Consider the following 20,653-nt stretch of genomic DNA (forward strand, 5'->3'; position numbering starts at 1 on the left):
TGTATATGCAAGGAATGGTATTTCATGAATATGTGGATATCAAAGAACAACCTATGGAAATTGCTTTTGTCCCTCTAGTATGGCAGCAAGCACCCTTACCCACTGAGCCATCTCACCATCCCATTAGCCTATATATTTTGATAAGATACACAAACCTACAGTAGAATATTACAGATGACATAACATTATGGTTTGGATTTGATCTAAAAATGTTAGACAAGGAACTGAAGAGATGGCTTAGTGGTTAAAAGCACTAGCTGTTCTTCCAGAGGATAAGGGTTTGACTCCTAGCACCCACATGGAGGCTTACAGCAGTTCTGTAACTCCAGGTCCAGGGAATGTGACATCCTCTTCTGACATCCATGGACACTGCATACACACAGGCAAAACATCCAAATATATAAAAGAATACAATTTGTTTAAAAAAATTAGAGAAAGAAGGGGGTAAGTTTAGATGAAAGAAGATTAAGAAAATGGATTTTTTTTTTTAGTGTGGATGATTTTCTTTTTTTAATTTATTTAATACGTAATAATAATTCTTTGGTTTCCGGGTAAACATCCCCCTCCCCCCTCCCCTTCCTTAAGGGTGTTCCCCTCCCCACCCTCCCCCCATTGCCGCCCTCCCCCCAACAGTCTAGTTCACTGGGGGTTCAGTCTTAGCAGGACCCAGGGCTTCCCCTTCCACTGGTGCTCTTACTAGGATATTCATTGCTACCTATGAGGTCAGAGTCCAGGGTCAGTCCATGTATATTCTTTAGGTAGTGGCTTAGTCCCTGGAAGCTCTGGTTGCTTGGCATTGTTGTACATATGGGGTCTCGAGCCACTTCAAGCTCTTCCAGTTCTTTCTCTGATTCCTTCAACGGGGGTCCTATTCTCAGTTTAGTGGTTTGCTGCTGGCATTCGCCTCTGTATTTGCTGCATTCTGGCTGTGTCTCTCAGGAGAGATCTACATCCGGCTCCTGTCGGTCTGCACTTCTTTGCTTCATCCATCTTGTCTAATTGGGTGGCTGTATATGTATGGGCCACATGTGGGGCAGGCTCTGAATGGGAGTTCCTTCAGTCTCTGTTTTAATCTTTGCCTCTCTCTTCCCTGCCAAGGGTATTCTTGTTCCCCTTTTAGAGAAGGAGTGAAGCATTCACATTTTGATCATCCGTCTCGAGTTTCATTTGTTCTAGGCATCTAGGGTAATTCAAGCATTTGGGCTAATAGCCACTTATCAGTGAGTGCATACCATGTATGTCTTTCTGTGTTTGGGTTAGCTCACTCAGGATGATATTTTCCAGTTCCAACCATTTGCCTACGAATTTCATAAAGCCGTTGTTTTTGATAGCTGAGTAATATTCCATTGTGTAGATGTACCATATTTTCTGTATCCATTCCTCTGTTGAAGGGCATCTGGGTTCTTTCCAGCTTCTGGCTATTATAAATAAGGCTGCGATGAACATAGTGGAGCACGTGTCTTTTTTATATGTTGGGGCATCTTTTGGGTATATGCCCAAGAGAGGTATAGCTGGATCCTCAGGCAGTTCAATGTCCAATTTTCTGAGGAACCTCCAGACTGATTTCCAGAATGGTTGTACCAGTCTGCAATCCCACCAACAATGGAGGAGTGTTCCTCTTTCTCCGCATCCTCACCAGCATCTGCTGTCACCTGAGTTTTTGATCTTAGCCATTCTCACTGGTGTGAGGTGAAATCTCAGGGTTGTTTTGATTTGCATTTCCCTTATGACTAAAGATGTTGAACGTTTCTTTAGGTGTTTCTCAGCCATTCGGCATTCCTCAGCTGTGAATTCTTTGTTTAGCTCTGAACCCCATTTTTTAATAGGGTTATTTGTCTCCCTGCGGTCTAACTTCTTGAGTTCTTTGTATATTTTGGATATAAGGCCTCTATCTGTTGTAGGATTGGTAAAGATCTTTTCCCAATCTGTTGGTTGCCGATTTGTCCTAACCACGGTGTCCTTTGCCTTACAGAAGCTTTGCAGTTTTATGAGATCCCACTTGTCGATTCTTGATCTTAGAGCATAAGCCATTGGTGTTTGTTCAGGAAATTTTTTCCAGTGCCCATGTGTTCCAGATGCTTCCCTAGTTTTTCTTCTATAAGTTTGAGTGTATCAGGTTTGATGTGGAGGTCCTTGATCCACTTGGACTTAAGCTTTGTACAGGGTGATAAGCATGGATCAATCTGCATTCTTCTACATGTTGACCTCCAGTTGAACCAGCACCATTTGCTGAAAATGCTATCTTTTTTCCATTGGATGGTTTTGGCTCCTTTGTCAAAAATCAAGTGACCATAGGTATGTGGGTTCATTTCTGGGTCTTCAATTCTATTCCATTGGTCTATCTGTCTGTCTCTGTACCAATACCATGCAGTTTTTATCACTATTGCTCTGTAATACTGCTTGAGTTCAGGGATAGTGATTTCCCCTGAAGTCCTTTTATTGTTGAGGATAGTTTTAGCTATCCTGGGTTTTTTGTTATTCCAGATGAATTTGCAAATTGTTCTGTCTAACTCTTTGAAGAATTGGATTGGTATTTTGATGGGGATTGCATTGAATCTGTAGATCACTTTTGGTAAAATGGCCATTTTTACTATATTAATCCTGCCAATCCATGAGCATGGGAGATCTTTCCATCTTCTGAGATCTTCTTCAATTTCTTTCTTCAGTGTCTTGAAGTTCTTATTGTACAGATCTTTTACTTGCTTGGTTAAAGTCACACCGAGGTACTTTATATTATTTGGGTCTATTATGAAGGGTGTCATTTCCCTAATTTCTTTCTCGGCTTGTTTCTCTTTTGTGTAGAGGAAGGCTACTGATTTATTTGAGTTAATTTTATACCCAGCCACTTTGCTGAAGTTGTTTATCAGCTTTAGTAGTTCTCTGGTGGAACTTTTGGGATCACTTAAATAAACTATCATATCATCTGCAAATAGTGATATTTTGACTTCTTCTTTTCCGATCTGTATCCCCTTGACCTCCTTTTGTTGTCTGATTGCTCTGGCTAGAACTTCAAGAACTATATTGAATAAGTAGGGAGAGAGTGGGCAGCCTTGTCTAGTCCCTGATTTTAGTGGGATTGCTTCAAGTTTCTCTCCATTTAGTTTAATGTTAGCAACTGGTTTGCTGTATATGGCTTTTACTATGTTTAGGTATGGGCCTTGAATTCCTATTCTTTCCAGGACTTTTATCATGAAGGGGTGTTGAATTTTGTCAAATGCTTTCTCAGCATCTAATGAAATGATCATGTGGTTCTGTTCTTTCAGTTTGTTTATATAATGGATCACGTTGATGGATTTTCATATATTAAACCATCCCTGCATGCCTGGGATGAAGCCTACTTGATCATGGTGGATGATTGTTTTGAAGTGCTCTTGGATTCGGTTTGCCAGAATTTTATTGAGTATTTTTGCGTCGATATTCATAAGGGAAATTGGTCTGAAGTTCTCTTTCTTTGTTGGGTCTTTGTGTGGTTTAGGTATAAGAGTAATTGTGGCTTCATAGAAGGAATTCGGGAGTGATCCATCTGTTTCAATTTTGTGGAATAGTTTGGATAATATTGGTATGAGGTCTTCTATGAAGTTTTGATAGAATTCTGCACTAAACCCGTCTGGACCTGGGCTCTTTTTGGTTGGGAAACCTTTAATGACTGCTTCTATTTCCTTAGGAGTTATGGGGTTGTTTAACTGGTTTATCTGTTTCTGATTAAACTTCGGTACCTGATATTTGTCTAGGAAATTGTCCATTTCCTGTAGATTTTCAAGTTTTGTTGAATATAGGCTTTTATAGTAAGATCTGATGATTTTTTGAATTTCCTCTGAATCTGTAGTTATGTCTCCCTTTTCATTTCTGATTTTGTTAATTTGGACACACTCTCTGGGTCCTCTCGTTAGTCTGGCTAAGGGTTTATCTATCTTGTTGATTTTCTCAAAGAACCAACTTTTGGTTCTGTTGATTCTTTCTATGGTCCTTTTTGTTTCTATTTGGTTGATTTCAGCTCTGAGTTTGATTATTTCCTGCCTTCTACTCCTCCTGGGTGTATTTGCTTCTTTTTGTTCTAGAGCTTTTAGGTGTGCTGTCAAGCTGCTGACATATGCTGTTTCCTGTTTCTTTCTGCAGGCACTCAGCGCTATGAGTTTTCCTCTTAGCACAGCTTTCATTGTGTCCCATAAGTTTGGGTATGTTGTACCTTCATTTTCATTAAATTTTAAAAAGTTTTTAATTTCTTTCTTTATTTCTTCCTTGACTAGGTTATCATTGAGTAGAGCATTGTTCAATTTCCACGTATATGTGGGCATTCTTCCCTTATTGTTATTGAAGACCAGTTTTAGGCCGTGGTGGTCCGATAGCACGCATGGGATTATTTCTATCTTTCTGTACCTGTTGAGGCCCGTTTTTTGACCAACTATATGGTCAATTTTGGAGAAAGTACCATGAGGAGCTGAGAAGAAGGTATATCCTTTTGCTTTAGGATAGAATGTTCTATAAATATCTGTTAAGTCCATTTGGCTCATGACTTCTCTTAGTCTGTCTACGTCTCTGTGTAATTTCTGTTTCCATGATCTGTCCATTGATGAGATTGGGGTGTTGAAATCTCCCACTATTATTGTGTGAGGTGCAATGTGTGTTTTGAGCTTTAGTAAGGTTTCTTTTATGTATGTAGGTGCCCTTGTATTTGGGGCATAGATATTTAGGATTGAGAGTTCATCTTGGTAGATTTTTCCTTTGATGAATATGAAGTTTCCTTCCTTATCTTTTTTGATGACTTTTAGTTGAAAATTGATTTTATTTGATATTAGAATGGCTACTCCAGCTTTCTTTTTCTGACCATTTGCTTGGAAAATTGTTTTCCAGCCTTTCACCCTGAGGTAGTGTCTGTCTTTGTCTCTGAGGTGTGTTTCCTGTAGGCAGCAGAATGCAGGGTCCTCGTTGCGTATCCAGTTTGTTAATCTATGTCTTTTTATTGGGGAGTTGAGGCCATTGATGTTGAGAGATATTAAGGAATAGTGATTATTGCTTCCTGTTATATTCATATTTGGATGTGAGGTTATGTTTGTGTGCTTTTCTTCTCTTTGTTTTGTTGCCAAGACGATTAGTTTCTTGCTTCTTCTAGGGTATAGCTTGCCTCCTTATGTTGGGCTTTACCCTTTATTATCCTTTGTAGTGCTGGATTTGTAGAAAGATATTGTGTAAATTTGGTTTTGTCATGGAATATCTTGGTTTCTCCATCTATGTTAATTGAGAGGATACAGTATCCTGGGCTGGCACTTGTGGTCTCTTAGGGTCTGTATGACATCAGTCCAGGATCTTCTGGCCTTCATAGTTTCTGGCGAGAAGTCTGGTGTGATTCTGATAGGTCTCCCTTTATATGTTACTTGACCTTTTTCCCTTACTGCTTTTAATATTCTTTCTTTATTTTGTGCGTTTGGTGTTTTGACAATTATGTGACGGGAGGTGTTTCTTTTCTGGTCCAATCTGTTTGGAGTTCTGTAGGCTTCTTGTATGCCTATGGGTATCTCTTTTTTTAGGTTAGGGAAGTTTTCTTCTATGATTTTGTTGAAGATATTTACTGGTCCTTTGAGCTGGGAGTCTTCACTCTCTTCTATACCTATTATCCTTAGGTTTGATCTTCTCATTGAGTCCTGGATTTCCTGTATGTTTTGGACCAGTAGCTTTTTCCACTTTACATTATCTTTGACAGTTGAGTCAATGATTTCTATGGAATCTTCTGCTCCCGAGATTCTCTCTTCCATCTCTTGTATTCTGTTGGTGAGGCTTCTATCTACAGCTCCTTGTCTCTTCTTTTGATTTTCTATATCCAGGGTTGTTTCCATGTGTTCTTTCTTGATTGCTTCTATTTCCATTTTTAATTCCTTCAACTGTTTGATTGTATTTTCCTGGAATTCTTTCAGGCATTTTTGCGATTCTTCTCTGTAGGCTTCTACTTGTTCTCTAAGGGAGTTCTTCACGTCTTTCTTGAAGGCCTCTAGCATCATGATCAAATATGATTTTGAAACTAGATCTTGCTTTTCTGGTGTGTTTGGATATTCCATGTTTATTTTGGTGGGAGAATTGGGCTCCGATGATGCCATGTAGTCTTGGTTTCTGTTGCTTGGGTTCCTGCGCTTGCCTCCTGCCATCAGATTATGTCTAGTGTTACTTTGTTCTGCTATTTCTGACAGTAGCTAGACTGTCCTATAAGCCTGTGTGTCAGGAGTGCTGTAGACCTGTTTTCCTGTTTTCTTTCAGCCAGTTATGGGGACAGAGTGTTCTGCTTTCGGGCTTGTAGTTTTTCCTCTCTACAGGTCTTTAGCTGTTCCTGTGGGCCTGTGTCTTGCGTTCACCAGGCAGGTCACTTGCAGGGGAAAAGTTGGTCCTACCTGAGGTTCCGAGGCTCAAGTGTGCTCGTGGGGTACTGCCTAAGTCCTCTCCGCGGCGGCAGCAACCGGGAAGATCTGCGCCGCTCTTTCTGGGAGCCTCCGTGCACCAGGGTTCCAGATGGCGTTTGGTGTTTTCCTCTGGCGTCTGGATGTGCGTAGAGTGCAGTCTCTTCTGGTTTCCCAGGCGTGTCTGCCTCTCTGTAGGTTTAGCTCTCCCTCCCACGGGATTTGGGTGCAGAGAACTGTTTATCCGGTCTGTTTCCTTCAGGTTCCTGCGGTCGGATTTTTTTAATATTCAAAATAAAATAATATCGGGCCCCATGGCCAAAGATGCTAAGTAGGATATAAATGGAAATATAGAAGACTTTGCAAAAAATCATTCTGCAATACTCATTCAAATGAAGCCATAGCCAGTATGATTCAAAATGCCACTCTCTGATCAAGTTCAAGTACATGGAAGCAGCAGTCCCCATCTCGATCACCCATTTCAGAAGGAAGGAAGGAAGGAAGGAAGGAAGGAAGGAAGGAAGGAGGGAAAGGATGCAATCAAAATATATTGGTTGAAAAACATTAAATAAAAAGAGAAAAACTTGTTCAAGTTAAAAAGAAGGGAGGTGACCCAAATAAGGAAGTGGCCCAGCTGAGGTTAATTGGGAGGAGATGGCTGGCAAGCCAGAGCAGTGTGCTGGCCCTCCTTCCTTTTGGACTAGACACACTGCCAACCCCAGGAGTTCCCCAGCTGAGAACAAGAGGGGGAACTTAGGAAAAGAACAGAAAAACAGCCTTTTTAAAGTAAAAGCTGGAAATTATTTTTTTGAGGGGGATTAGAAGGAAAATTAAAGTCTTATGTACTGCAAGAACGTAAATGTCCTGTGTTATACAGCTTTTTCTTCTTTGACACTCAGGCAACTTTGTCTTCCAGCCTGGGATAGTGGTGGTCATGAAACTGGTCAGGACCTTTTAGTTAACAGTTTTCTATACTTTCCACTCAGACGAAGTTTAGACTCATAAAATTTAACAAAAACAATTTTTTCCTCAAAAAAAGCTGCATAGTTTTACTTTTAATTTGCTTCCATAATCACAGTGTTGTATTTATAATTATAATCCATCATAGGAGTTAGCAAACTTTGCATTAAGAAAGAGCCAGTGAATATTTTAGGCTGAACAGACTCAATGTTACCACTGTAGCTGTTAAATAATAGATGAGCAAAGGGACTTGCCTGTGTGCCAATAAAACTTTATTTTAAAAAAATGGGTATCCATTTAGACTTGCAGGCTGTTGTCACTCTATCAGTAAAGGAACTATATCAGTTTCCCACTACTTTTATAACAAACTGTCATAAACATAATGACTTAAGACAACACAAATAGGAAATAAAGCACCCACAATACCACATTCTGATTAGGTTTTGATTTCTCTAGGCAAGGACAAGAGAACACCATTGGTGAGAGAACACTACTTTCAGGTTTTGCTTTTATTTATTTTTTTAATCTCTCCCTTGGAGGGCTGCTGTTTCAGACGAACAGTGCTAGGAATCAAACCCAGGAGCCTCGTGCATGCTAAGCAAAACGTCTAGTAAATGAGTTACAGCCCTACCTCCACTCCCAGTTTGGTTTTTTTGTTTGTTTGTTTGTTTGTTTGTTTGTTTGTTCCTTTACCTCTGGTTTTGTTTATTTTGCTTTCTGAGACAGTGTTTCTTTGTGTAGCTCTGGCTGTCCTGGAATTTGCTCTGTATGTTAGGCTGGCCTACAACACACAGAGATCTGCCTGTCTTCACCCCCAGAGTGCTGGTATTAAAGGCCTGTGCCACCACCTCCTGGTTTACTCCCAGTTTTAAAAGCAGAATAGGAAGCTCTCAGTGAGTTAGAGCACTAAGTGTGTCTGTTTCCATGTAAATCTTGGTGGTACTGTGGGGAATTGGCTCAGGTACAAGCTGTGGAGTCTGACAATTCAGATTCTAGGCCAATGCTTATGGGCTTGGAATCTATTTCTTTCCTTGTGGGATCCATTGCTCCTATATAAAACACATATGATCACAGCTATGTGTTGTGTATTAAATGAGATAACATTTATGTATAGGATAGGTATTAAGTGAGATAATATTTATGTATAGGGTATGTATTAGATGAAATAACAAATGGGAAGCAGAAAACCCAGTGACTAGGTCACTATCAAGCTGTTTTTGCAGAGCCATGGGAATCTACCAGTTCAGTCATGCCCTTCTGAGCACAATAGCTACATGAAGAAAGTATGTTATAGCCTAATTTCCCTGCAAGGCAAATTTTGGTTCTACGCCCACTGTAACTTCATAATTTGGTCCTAATTATGAGGTCGAAAGCAGCTTTTAGATGGCCTTAAAATTGCACTATATATAAGGACCTAGTTCATGAAAACCTCTGGGAATGATAACACCTCAAAATATTTACTCTCTAATTACTCCGGCAGACCATTCACTGGGGACGCTGCTGAGGGCTGGCCAAGAAGAGCACTTGTCATATGTTAAAAATAGATGTCAGAAAGCAATTCAATAAATGCAGTGGCTTTTATAGTCTTAAGAAATGGTATTAAATTGCTCTTGCCCGAGTATGGAGTAAAGCTTGCTCAAATATAAAAAGCAGAATTCTTTTTCCCATTTTTAAGAGTCAATCATCAGACGTTTTCAATAAACAAATTTTTAACTATCTACTGCATCATACAAATCCTTCAGCCAGGACTCTTAAATATCTACTTGGCATCTCTTAATTCTTTTTCATTTTAGTATTTTGAAAGAACTTTGAAAAAAATGACCAACATTAGTTTCCCAAGGCAAAGAAAACCCAAGGAAACTAGAGAGGAGTCTGAAATCTCATGTCACTACTCAACCAGACACACTTATGTGGAGTATTAAATAAAAACAAATAGTCCCTTCACAGAGAACTTCTAGAAGCTCAAGAGAAATAATGACATATCACATCTGAGTCATTCTGCTGTGGTCTGCTTGAATGCCTGATTCTGAACCCCTCTGAGCCCATGCAAATGCACACATACCCAAAGCAGCATCCAGGGGGAAAAGAACATTCCACCTTCACTTCTTTGTTTCCATGGCAGCTCATATGGAAAGGAATTATTTACTTCAAAGAAAATTATTCTGATGACTATTAACTTTCTCCTCCCTTGTCCCTAGGGCTTCCCATGTTTTTTTTTTTTAATTCCCCACTTTAGAGAAAATCCTTAAACTGGACTTGACTCATGAGCCCCATGATCAACAGTAACTTCTTTCCCTTTCTTCCTTCAGGTCCTTTCCACGTTGTGAATATTCTGTGTCTACCAGCCAAGCTTCCTCAGCCAGTCTAACCCAAAGCAAGATGACTACGTTTCCTTTTCAGTAAGTGAAAGGTCTTTGGAGGCTGCCGCCTGCACTCCAGTGAATGGAGAGATGGGCTGCTGACTGGTTATATTTTGAACAAGCTAGTTCTGAGGATAATAAAACTAGGAAAAGTCACAGACTAGGTGTTGAGTATTTCTCTAGCCTATTTCAATCTATATCAGTAGGTTTGATGACTCCTTTATCAAATTGATTTTTAGAATATATTCTCAAGTGTATGCCCAAAATGTATACCTAATAAACAGAAACCCCACTGAAGCCCTGAATAAACGAGAAACAGGCATAGAAGAATTTCAATGCTGTGAATATTGAAGAATTTGGATCTTTTTCATATTTATCACAAGTGTTTCATGGCAATGCCTGATTTATGTTTCTTTCAGCTGGTTCAGAAATATGAAACTAAACAAAAAGCATGCTTTTAAATGATCATACCCATTGGAAACAAAATACAAAATGAGCTCTAGTCATTTCTGTGTAGAAATGTGATAGCTTTTCTACAACCTGGTAATAGGGTATTAAGGTCCTTAAAGATAAGCATCACCTTTAATCCAGAAATGCTATTTCTTGATCCACTAGCAAGATATAAGAAAAATTATACTTTTGTACAAAGAAGGTCATCACTGCATTGTTCATGCTCTTTTTAAAAAGTTGAACAGTATATCCAAAAATAGCGCACTGGTGGCCTTATAATGCATTTGCACTGGTGGCATTATAATGCATTTGCACTGTGATATATCTAACCACACCAGTGTTTAAAGAAATCCATTAACATATAGCATTCTAAAAAATTCACAAACACATGAAGTATGATTTCAGTACCTACATACTTTTATGTGTATTAGGTATACAGAAGAGAAAAAGATGTACAGTCATATTTCCCCCCAATATAACAAACACAGTGATGGTGCTTTTCTATGGGATGATTCGTTTCTTTTCTCATACTATCATCACTACAATCAAGACATACTGCTCTTGGAGATCATAGTACATGTCGATTGTTTTCATTGCAGAAATGGGCTTCTGCAAGAAGCAATCTCTGTATTCCTAGATGCCTGCAAATGATAAATCGCAAAACAGGGCAGTTTACCATAGTGATGCTGTGGCCATTGGTTCCAGGCCTCTCTATTCAAGCAGAGAAGCTCATCAAAGGCCTTTCTCAAACAATGGGGCTTCCTTCTATTAGACAAACTTGAGTACCTGATGGAAAACAGGATATGTTTGCTTAATTCTCTGAACAGACATTTAGACAGCCTTTGTGTTAAAACATGTAAGGAGGTAGCTCAGTGGTAGAGTGAGTGTTGTCACCAAAATAAATAAATAAACAAAATAAAATGAAAGAAAACCTGCTAGGCCCCCACTAGTGTGGGTAAAAATAAAAGTAACTGTCAGTGTTAGGCGTTGAACAACTAGAACAAAACTAGAATTCCCATAGCTGCTGGTGGGTGCATGGGAACCTATTTGTGCATTTTCAGAAAGATTTCACACACATCTGTGACTAAGCCTTTATGCAATTTGGTCAGTTTCAATCCAGAAATGTTAATGATAAAGTTGAGAAGAGAACAGAGCTAGAGAGAGACAATTTAAATTGCCATTCTGAGCAGCATGACAATATCTCACGCCAGTATACTCTGTCCTGCCTATAAGGTAAGTCATCCCTGTATACTAGACTGTGGGGGAGGGGAGAGGAAAGGCCACTTCATACAACTTTTATTACCATGTGATATTATAATTATTCTATTTTATTATAATTTACCATTAATATTAAACACCTATTATAGAAATTAAACTTTATCATGGGTATGCATATAGAAGAAAAATTCAGGCATGCCCTGGGGATCTTGGAATATATATATATATATATATATATATATATATATATATATATATATATATATATATTTGGTTCTCTTTTTCAGAGCTGGGGACCGAACCCAGGGCCTTGTGCTTCCTAGGCAAGCGCTCTACCACTGAGCTAAATCCCCAACCCCGGAATATATTTTTTTAAGATTTATTTATTGATCTATTTTTTTTTTTGGTTCTTTTTTTTTTCAGAGCTGGGGACTGAACCCAGGGCCTTGTGCTTCCTAGGTAAGCGCTCTACCACTGAGCTAAATCCCCAGCCCCTATTGATCTATTTTTATATATGTGTATGTTCTATCTGCATATACACCTTCATGCTAGAAGAAAGCATCATACAGGTTGTGAGTCATCATGTGGTTGCTGGGATTTGAACTCAGGACCTCTGGAAGAGCAGTCAGTGTGCTTAACTGAGGAGCCATCTCTCCAACCCCTTGGAATGTATTTCTAATGGCTAAGAAAGGGCTACTAGATTTTTCTCAAATTTTTACCCTTTTCATTCAAAGCTATCAATCCCTGCCCTTGCTATGGCTTCATGGTAGACAGCGTAGAACTCCCTGTCCCTTGACTTTGATATGTATAGGAAAGGCATAGCATATAACATTGATATACTATGATATATATCAATTCATGATCACAAGCATCCACTAGGAGTTTTAGAACAGTATCCCCTGCAGATAAGAGGACAGGGTGCTACTATATATCTCACTTTATTTTTAATTTTAAATTTTTATTTATTATTCTGTATAATGTAGAGTGCGTGTATGCACGCTGAGGCATATGTGTGGAGGTCAGAGGACAACTTTGTGGAATGGGTTCTCTCATTCCACTTGTACAAGAGTTCTGGGGATCTAACTCAGGTCATTAGGTTTGTGACACGTGCTTTTTAAGCCACTGAACCAGCTCATCAGCTCACTTTTTTTTTAATGAGAAGTAAAGAACTATCCAAGATATAAGCTTCTAGAATATAGCGGAGCCTTAAAATGTGCTTTTATTATGCCCATGGGGGAGAAGGTAGGATTAATGACTGTGTCCTGGTATGTCTCATATTCCTTAACTTAAAAGAAGCAGACTCAACCCTCCACCCCCGAAATATTATCCTATCCTAGGAAACAAATACAACTCTGCAAAAATTCTTATCAGACCCTTTTAAAAACAAGCATTTCTGGCATTTTAATGGCAGATGGAACCTCTAAGGAATTTCTATTTCTAGGTAGACTAAGAATTTTCCCAATGATTCACTTTTAAAATGATGGCAATACCCACCTAGCTTAATACCGTAGTCACAAAAGCAACTCTTTCTCTGTATTTAATGCATGATGAATTTGGTGTTAACACGAGTAAATTTGCCCATGGAAGGGATTACATTGTGATTGAAATCCTAAATTTACCGTTGACAATGATAACTATCCCACCAACTTGCAAGAAAGCAATAAATTATCCTTTGAGCCACAACAAATCTTTTAATAGAATTTTATTTCAAAAATATAAGCCCAGGAAGTTTCCAGATGTTCATTTTATAAAGCCAAAATGAAGAATAGAACAAGAATAATCTATGAAACAGATGCTGCTGTTTAGAGGAGAAAAATTCAGTGTTCAGGAAAAGAAAAAAATGGGACCTGGGTTTTCTTAAGAGAATATAAAAGACGAAAGGTTTGGGGGAGTAGAATCTATTTGCTATCTCTGCACTCATTGACTAAGTGGGTATGGCTCTTGGCACTTTATGCAAAAAGATTCCCACAATTCCAAGGATTTACTTTCTACCATCATCCCATTATCTATACAACATATTTTGGGAAAAATTAAAAATATTTTACTATTGATTGGCAGTACCTCTCCCTTACTCATGAAAGTCTAACCTTTGGGCGTATAATAATTTGAAAATGTTTGTAATAATCTGACCCAAAATTACTTAACCATGTCTTTTAGTCTTCTATGCTAGCCATTTGATACATCCAACCCTGTTTTAGTTGATAACTCCAAAATGGTTTAATGAGTCTCACCTTCCTTGTTTTGTTCATATGTTATGTGGATATGTATGTATGTGCAGAATGCTGTAGGTACACATGTGTTTGTGGAGACCAGGGGAGGATTCAGCTGTTCTTCTCTGTCATTTTCTATCTTATTCTTTTATGATACAGGTCTCTCTGTGAACCTGGGGCTTGCATTTTCTGGCTCGACTAGCAACCAACAAACCCCCAAAATCTCCCTGTCTCCAACCATCTCACTGCTGGGGGGTACAGGTATAGACAGGACCATACCCAGTTTATTACATCACTGCTGAGAACTAAACTCCATTCTTCCTTCTTGTATGGCAAGCACTCTTTAACCACTGGGCCTTCTCTTCAGCACCTCTTCCTTCAAATGTTGCTTAGGCTAGTAGGGTGCTAACATAGAAAAAAACGTGAATTATATTAATTTTTATTCTCCACTTGGTCATTTATTAGCTGTGCAATCTCTTCACTAGTGTCATGAGTTCAAGCAAGTCTCTCTTTTCCTTAACAGCAACTCTCCTGTCTGTAAAGTAAGAATACTAGTACTTTCCTTTAGTTAAATATGTTATTGCTCTATTTTTTACTATGAAGTAAGATTGTTGATGTGCCCAGCATGTTATATGTTAAATATCTATCATGTTTCACCCTTACATCTGCTTTGAACTACCCTAAGTCTTACTCTTCATTCAGAGTCTTTCTCAAGTCCTACATGTTGAAACCATATCAACACCCACCCCTACGACTCAATTGTCCTTTGATATGGTATTGGCTCATGGTGCTGCTTAACTTTTTACTGGATTATTTTGTCTTCTCAGAGGCCTTGTAAATTCCATAGAAGGAGAAAATATGCTTTTTGTGTTATACATCAAACCGCATTGCAGGATTATGTTTGATTTTCATGCCGTATTTCTTCATTAGGAAAGAGAACCACAAATAGAATTCAGTGGCAAAAAGAGCTGCTTCATTGTATAGCTACATATGTGTCCATAAGAGCTCCAAGTTGGCCTTAATGCTTAGCTGTCATTGTCTTTGAATTCTTAATGTGGGCATTATTATTTGCATTTTTTCTGAGACCTGCAAATTATGGAGTTCTGTTTGCAAGGAAGGCTCTATGATTTGAGGTGAGAATTGAAGTGTTCAGAGTATAGGATAGTCAGGGTGGAGATGAGAGGGCTATAGAAGAGAAGGTATCTGCAGGGTTCTCTTCAAATCTTCACCTGTTTACAGTTAAGGACACGCATACACAATCTAGTCAAGGCTGGAGAAAGAACCACTGGAAGAGGGAAGGCAGAATAATTACTAAAGTTGATTACTACACATAAAGAGAGCCATAATAAAGAAATAATTTGTCCCAATGACATAAAAGCCTAAACATTTATAGATCTGATGACAGAACTTTAAAATGCATAAATTAAAAATGTTTAGATCTGAGAGGGAAACTAGCTAAATTCACAATTTTGGTCTGAAATTTCAACCTCCTTCCCTCAATAGTTGACAGAACCAGTCACCATAACACTAATAAAATATAAAACTGATTAACACTGACAGCTAACTGATTTGGCCTACTTGACATTTATGAAACATCTCAACATAACCACTGCAGAATCCTCATTACTTTAAAGTTACATGAACCATTTAGAAAGATAGCCCCTATTCTGGCATGTTTTAAAATTTAAGTTTTATTATAATTCATCTATGGCAAGGCCAAAGGATCGGGAGAAGAGTCTATTGAGAAGATAGTTGGTCACTCACAGATTCTCAAGAGAAAGCATGGCATGCTACAGTGCCACAAAGACAAGTGTCAAGCCTGGTCAGGAGGCAGAGGGAGATGGAAAATATAGACGAGCAGCTTTACAGTGACTCTCAACCCACAGGAGGTCACATATCAAGAGAGTTTACATTATGATTCATAACAGTAGAAAAATTACAGTTATGAAGTAGCAATGAAATAGTTTGATGGTAGGGGTCATCACACCATGAGGAGCTGTATTAAAGGAGTGTAGCATTAGGAAGGCTGAGAAGCACTGCTCCATTGAGGTTCATTTCCAGTGGGAAAAGATAAGCAAGGCAGGATATTGAGGACATGGGCCTAGCTAGCTAGAAATAATTCTTGGGACCTAGGGCTTAGAAGTTGTTTCTAATTGCTAGGCACCTGATTCTGCATGATTATGACAGGTGGATGAAGTCAGGGGAATAAAGTTCCATAAAGTTCCATAGTTCAATAAAAGAGATAATTGGTGGTGAGAGTTAGAGATTCGTTGGTTTACATATGAAAGACACTGTTTCCTGATAAATTTTTTTGTTATCTCTAGGAACTATCCAATCCTGGGAGAAGCCATTCCTGCAAAATCAGAATGATCCAAGGTTTATTTCAAAGCATCAGTTATTAAAAAAGCATAATTTAAAAAAATGGACCTTAGCTGGGAGTGGTGACTCAAACCTTTGGTTCCATCACAAGATACAAGTGAAGGCAAATGCAGGGAATATGGTTAACACAGAGAACAGGATCTTATACATGTAAAGGGTATTGCCAGGCAGTGGTGGTGCAAGCCTTTAATGATAGCACACTTGGGAGGCAGAGGCAGGGAGATCTCTGTGAACTCAAGGCCAGCCTGGTCCACAGAGTGAGATCCAGGACAGCCAGGGCTATAAAGGGAGACCATGTCTTGGAAAAAAATCCACAGAACGGGGGAGGGAGGGAGGGAGGGAGAGAAGGAGAGGGAAGGGAGAGGGAGAGGGAGAGGGAGAGGGAGAGGGAGAGGGAGAGGGAGAGAGAACATGACTTTGTATCCCAACCACCACATAAAAATCTAGGCATGACTGCATGAATCTGTAATCTGAGCTCTAGAGAGGCAGAGACAGATCCCTAGAAATTGCTAACCAGCCAGTCTAGCTGTATGGATGAGCTCCAGGCTCAGTGAAAGACCTTATATCAAAAATTAAGGTGAAAAACAATTGAAAAATACATCCACACCTAGCAACCATGTACACACACAACAATTTGCTTCAGACACATACAAAATTTAATAATGTAAAAGCTTATGTTGTAAACTTCTGGAAGAAAGCTAGAACTATAGGATATCCTCAGACAAGTTTTAGGATCCAAACCCGTCCTCCAACATTGACCTCTCAGGCTCTGGGATTACTAGTGAGTATATTTCATTTAAGATTTCCTAAAAGCACATTGAAAGCACAGAATATTTCATAAAGTACACTTAATCGAAATGGAATCTTGTCTGTAAACTCTGAGTTGTCATACAGAGGCCATATTCCTTCATGTGGACATTCATGAATAGTTATATTTTATGATACATTTGTACACTTAAAAAGGGCTTTTACATACACAAATTTATAATGTGTTTTCACTTACTAGATCTTAGATTTAGACAATACCTTTACTACAATATTTATGTGAAGTTACAAATAAAATTGTATAATCTACCATTAAAGGAAGCACTCTGCATGCTACAGGAGAAAGTTAGTCATTAATATCACCCGGCTACAAACCCTGTAACCTGCCTGCAAGTTATATTGGTACAATAATGAAATGAATGTTATGGGAGTAACCAACAGCCTTTTAAAATTGGATTTAAGGCTCACTCTATGCAATGAAAATCACACTTGACACTGCTGAAGTCCAAGAACCTGAGATGAGATAGATAATGGGTTTATGGGAAAACCTACTGTACTTTTTATTCTCTTAAAAGAGCACAGCAATTAAATGACTCTGAATGACATTGGAGAACTTTACTATTAAGGTAGCAGTCCCCCATAACTGGATGACTTTCTGAGCTAGGTGCAAAACTGGGGAACTCCCTTACTCAGTGGGGCTTTATTATCTCTGCCTGTCTTTGTCTTGAGAATGTCCCTGAACATGGGTGGCTGGCCTTATCTGAAAAGTGACCTTGCATGGAGCTCTCTGTGAGGCTGCATAACCCAGCACATGCTTCCTGCATTGGCTTCTGGCCCGCAAGATAATTAGGTGCAGTATTATAACCAATCAGCCCTTCTTGCTTTCTTGATGCTATGACCAATTATCCTTTTCTACCCATACCCCTAGGAAAGCTCATCTATACACTATCCCTGCAACAATAACGTAGACTTGTTTCTCTGCATCAAAGGTCTCTGGAGGTCATTCCACCATATACATGGCCAAATCCAACTCACCACCTGTGCCCCCTTTGTCCTCTCAGACTGGTTGCCAAAAGCCCCCAAGGAGAAAGGGGGAACGCAATGCTACTATGCCCATAGGTCATTGTCTCACTCAATTCACATCAGAGAAGCTTCTTCGTGCAAGAGATGGAAAGTAACACAGAAACCCACAAGTAGACAATGTACAAAGAATGAGAGACTTTGGAGAGCTCAGTCCTAAATGGAATGTCTTTATCAAATCTCCCCACTCAATATCCAGCGATCTATGTAGAAAAGGAGGCAGAAAGATTGTAAGGAGCCAGAGGTGATGAATGACTCCAAGGAAACAGTGTCTTCCAGACACAACAGGAATGGTGCGCATAAAAAGTTACAGCGACTGTGACTGCACACAGGTCGACCTACACAGGGTCAATCCAGGGGCCCATCACTGAAAGAGGGAAGTGGATATGACACATGTCTCCATCTTATTCCAGAAAATATCTTCAATTGATACCCACTGACAAGGGGAAAATCAGCTTTCTCCAATGGCGTCCTACTGGATATATAACCACACATCAGGGAAGGCCCCATTCTCAGGAGTAGTTGGCTAACACAAAATAAACTCAAGGATGTTTTGTGGACTTTTTGTTTCATTTTACTTTATTTTAGCTTTTTTTTTCTTTTTTTTTTTGGAGCTGGGGACCGAACCCAGGGCCTTGCGCTTGCTAGGCAAGCGCTCTACCACTGAGCTAAATCCCCAACCCCTAGCTTTTTTTTTTCTTACTGGTCATGGTTTGTTTGTTTTGAATTTTGTTTTTGTGTTTCTGTATGGAAGAGCTGTGTTTCTTGCTTTTTCTGGGGGTGTCTAAGGGAGAGAGAAAGAACATAATGTTGGGTGGGGAAGAATGTGGGAAGGATTTGGAAGGAATTGAAATACTCTTATCATACTCATCATTCTTTGAACATGTTTCCATAGACTGTACTTGATCCAGTGGACATACAATATTGTTTTCATCAGTAGTCTATGTCATAAAATCAAGTGCATCCCCAGAATCTCCTTGTTGACATCTGTTCATGCTTGGAATATGTCTTCTGGTCTTAGCTGTAGGGAAATCTAGATGGATGCTTTCAGCTAGACATATTGCCTTCTAGATCAAAAATCTATGTCGTAAATGAGTAGAAAATATTAGGCATGTGTTTAACAAAATTTGGCCTGTCACCTAGAGGTTAAAAAAGCTAGAAACTATTTCCTGCTGTCTGTTGAATGCAACAAAACTTTTAAGGTATGGGAAGCTAAAGAGGAAAATGAAGAGGAGTAAAATATGTAATGATGTATTTCATCCAAAGGGCTAGCTGGTTTTAGACATAAAATTAGCTCCTGTGTTTTTAGCATACAGAATCCTGCCATGATCCTGGACCACATATGATTATTCAGGATCCCTGGGAACTACATTCTGCCTGGGTACTAATATTATTAGTCATTTTATATTTCATACCCACTACAGAAGTGGATGACAAAACAGATAGATCTTGTGGTGCATTGCCCTGAAAAAAATATTTCTATAATAGTATCCAGTAGAGCTAACTGTCTCTTGGGGTAATCACCCACAGTAACCTCTGGAAAAAGAATCTTAGCAAGTGATAATCTTCATGGTGTTTGCCTTGTTAGAGTGTTAAGGACCATGGAATGTATCTTTTGATCCCATATATAAAAGCCACAGACTTTACCATGGTGGTATTAAATCAACTCAGTTCAGTGTTCTGGATTTCTGTATGTCATTATACAAGAAAACAATTTTATATCAGACTTACAGATTAGACCAAAATGTCAGACTATGTCCCCTTCCAGACAAGCGAGTACCTCCACGCATACAAAGCTTTGGAAATGACAGGAAACATATAGACACACAGTTTCAAAAGTAACATGTTAGTGTTAGAAAATAGCTCCTGTTAGGAAAAACTGGAGACTATATACAATTTGTAAAGAATAGTAATGTTAGCCTTTCTGCTCGGCCGCTCTCCTGTACAGAAGGCAGTCATGGTGCCAAGCAGGAATGGCATGATCCTCAATCCCCACTTTCTTTCTTCTTTTTTTTTTATTAACTTGAGTATTTCTTATATACATTTCGAGTGTTATTCCCTTTCCCGGTTTCCGGGCAAACATCCCCCTAATCCCTCCCCCTCCCCTTCTTTATGGGTGTTCCCCTCCCCATCCTCCCCCCAACAATCTAGTTCACTGGGGGTTCAGTCTTAGCAGGACCCAGGGCTTCCCCTTCCACTGGTGCTCTTACTAGGATATTCACTCAATCCCCACTTTCACAAGGATTGGCAGCAGCTTGTGGACACTTGGTTCAACCAGCTGGCATGCAAGGTCCGCAGACGCAAGGCTGGACAGGCAAAAGTGCACCTCATGCTTTGCCCCTCGTCCATGTCCAGTCCCGTCAGACCCATTGTAAGGTGCCCTACAGTTAAGTACCACACCAAGGTCCAGACTGGCAGGGGCTTCAGCCTGCAGGAACTCACGGTGGCTGGTATCCACAAGAAAATGGCTCGCACCATTGGCATTTCTGTGGACCCAAGAAGGCGAAACAAGTCTACTGAATCACTGCAGGCCAACGTGCCCTGGAAGGAGCACCAAATTCATACTTTCCCCCAGGAAGCCTTCTGCTCCGAAGAAGGGAGACAGTTCTGCTGAAGAACTTAAATTGGTCACCCAGCTAGCAGGACCTATGATGCCCATCCAGAATGTGTACAAAAGGAAAAGGCCAGAGTCATCACAGAAGAAAAGAACTTGAAGGCTTTTGCCAGTCTTTGCATGGCCCATGCCAATGCCCAGCTCTTTGGCATCCAAGGAAAAAGGGCAAAAGAAGCTACAGAGCAACATGTTGAAAAGAAAAAGTAGTGCATGGTGGGAGAGTTGCAATAAATT

At 39.5% G+C, this 20,653-nt stretch overlaps 1 pseudogene; it reads left to right on the forward strand.

Annotated features, from left to right (window-relative positions):
* Nucleotides 1–11,344: 11,344 nt before the first annotated feature.
* LOC147998212 (large ribosomal subunit protein eL13 pseudogene) lies at nucleotides 11,345–20,626 on the forward strand (annotated as a pseudogene).
* The last annotated feature ends 27 nt before the right edge of the window (nucleotides 20,627–20,653 follow it).

Source organism: Rattus norvegicus, chromosome X (genome assembly GCF_021556685.1).
Source record: "Rattus norvegicus strain SHRSP/BbbUtx chromosome X, alternate assembly SHRSP_T2T, whole genome shotgun sequence".
Taxonomy (NCBI): Eukaryota; Metazoa; Chordata; class Mammalia; order Rodentia; family Muridae; genus Rattus; species Rattus norvegicus.